Source organism: Grammomys surdaster, unplaced genomic scaffold, assembly GCF_004785775.1.
Source record: "Grammomys surdaster isolate TR1022 unplaced genomic scaffold, NIH_TR_1.0 131, whole genome shotgun sequence".
NCBI lineage: Eukaryota > Metazoa > Chordata > Mammalia > Rodentia > Muridae > Grammomys > Grammomys surdaster.
The window spans coordinates 4,132,785-4,135,605 of NW_021604589.1; positions in this window are offsets into that span (position 1 = coordinate 4,132,785).

Sequence of the window (2,821 nt, forward strand, 5' to 3'; positions counted from 1 at the left end):
TAGTCTCTCGAGACTTTTGCATTGTCATTATGATGAGTAAAAGAGGTTTAGTGCAAGAGAGCAAATCATTTAATAACAGTATGTTATCTTTCTCTGTTACAGCAGTGAGACTATTCTTTCATATCGATCCATCAAATAGATGCACATAGGAAGTAGTTTGGATAATAATCATTGAAACATCCTCCCTTGAAATGTGACTTATGCACTTTTAGCTTGTAGTAATTTCTCAGCCAATATATAATTAAATCTTCCACTTATTTCTGCTATCCTCTCCCTGCATCTTTTCTTTTCTTCTTACCTTCTTTTCCTTCACCAAATATTTGCTGTTCTTCTTTTGTGTATAGCTCATTCTAAGAATCTTGATCTTAGAACTTTCTTGGGAAGACATGTATATAAAGAAAATATATGAAACAACACCCATGTGCAGTGTGTTAAATGTATTTAAATTAGTTTGTGGAAGTTACATGAACTGTGTACCTTTATTTCTCTTTATACAAAGTAAAGGTAATACTATCTTCCTCCTAGGTTTTATAAAGATTGTCTTAATATCTAAAAATACATTGGCTACAACACAGCATATAGGGGAAGCTCTATTCTAGTATATTAGCAGGTTTTTGCTATAATGAAATACTACTTTCAAGGAAAAGAAGCTTATTTTGACTCACAGTTTGAGTGGTCCAGTCAATGGTTAGTTGGCTATGTGGTGATGTAGTACATCATAGTAGGAACACATAGCAGAAAATACACTCACCTAATAAATAAGAAGAAAATCAGAGAAGAGTTAGAGGCCCACTGTCGTCTTCAGTAGTATTCCTGTAATAACCTAAAGAAAATGGCCACAAGTTTTGTATAAAGATGTAAAAGTATTATAGCTCAGAAGATAGGAATGGGTGCTCAGCCCTAAGTCAAACTACTGTATTGCCCTTTCTAAAGCTCAGGGAAAATTGTAGAAGATGAGACAGGATGTATAGAAGATCTGGATAATGAGATGAGTAGAATAAAAGCTGTATTCTGGCCATAACATGACTTTTGTACCTATGAATTCATAGAAGAAGTTCTTCCCTACGCTGCACAAGACAGGGCCCATCACTATTCCACCAAGGATAACAGAGGGCCTCATAAGACCCCCACCTCTTCAGAGGAGATATATGCAGTAAAAGGTTGCAAGGGTGTGAGAATCATATTCCCCAGTCACATTTCCATGGTTATATTGCCTCCACTCAAGTAAATCACCACTCCTAAAGTTCATGTAAGCAACCTTAATTAAGTGAAATGCATCAATAAAAATATTCTGCTACATCCCGATAATGTCATGTTAGGTACCAAGGCTTTTAACACATGGATCTTTGAGGGACACTCAACACCAAATCTATACTTTTTGTTTGCCACGTATTATGCAGTACTATTGCAGCTCAAAAACAGGACATAGGTCTTCCGGTGAGTTTTTCGGTTGTTTTTCATGCACAACATTGTGTTTGAACTGGGCTTTAAACACAGGTGTCATGTCAACAAGGAAGAAAGGAAGCATATTTATTGAAAATGATTTCTTTTCCGTCAGCATTATTTGGTGAGTTGAGATGAGAGTAATTGGTGAGAGAGGGGAAGTTCAAGTAGAAACTAGGAATGCTATGATATTCAAGCTCTAAAAAGAGATGGAAAGCTGAAATATTTAAGATATGAGTCAAAATAGACTACTGTAAACTGAGCCCAGATATGACTTTGATGTTGATCAATGGGGAAAAATTCTTATGGGCAGAATTACACTACTATGGGAGGTAATAATAGATGTTTCAACAGATTCAGAACTTTTCAACAGATTCAGAACTTTTACTATCATATTCCTCAATTAGAAAGAGTTTTCAAAACAATTCTTAGGAAAGTGTGTTACAAAATTAAATATTAGTTATTTAAAACAATAAGCAATCAAAAGGAAAGGACTGTCCTGAAATAAGTGTGTACTAGCCTACACACAGCAAAAAAAAAAAAAAATAGAATAGCTTAAGACATAGGTTCAACTACCAAAAGCATCCATGCCTATCTGGAAGGCAGTTGGAAACAATGGACATAAATGGGAAAGAAAATAAAAAGGGAAAATTCTCACAGCCAAGATGTGTTTCTAGCTCCACTAAAATGGCTTAAGTCACTGAAAGATTTAGAGATCTGTTTAAGTCACTGAAAGATTTAGAATATGGTTAAATTGCTTCTAAAAATAGTGATACAGGGAAAGGGAAAATAGAAAAGGCAAACAAAGAAAATATAGGCTAAAGAGACTAACTAGCATGTTCACTCTGCTTTTTAGGGTGCTGGTAAGAGGACAGTGGGAAATACAGAAGTCATTGGTGGTGTTGTCTGAAGAGAAATAGAATTGGCCTGGAGACAGGAGCTTGCGCTGTCATTACTGACAAGGGAAGAAGTAAATGGCAGGTTATGTGGCTTTACAAAGTCATTTGTCTCAACTAAACACAAGAATAACTCTGAACCATTAATATGCAATAAGAATTTTAAATGTAAATATTATTAACAGGCCCTTAGCTTTTGTGACAATTTACCAGCCTGAGTAGTCATAGACCTTGTAAATAGGTAGCCTGGGCAGACAATACCAACTTAGATAAGGACAAGTGACTCATAGGCAGAGTCATAGTGACCTGTCCCCTGAGCCCTCACCCAGCCAATACCCTGTTCTGAAAGATATCTGTATTCCCCCTGAACACCCATGCCCCAGTGTCATCCCCTTCCCCACATCTTGCCTTTTTGTGCTTATAATCCCTGTGTGAATGAGTATAAATTATGATTTGAAAAAAAATAAATAGATTGTTTTTAA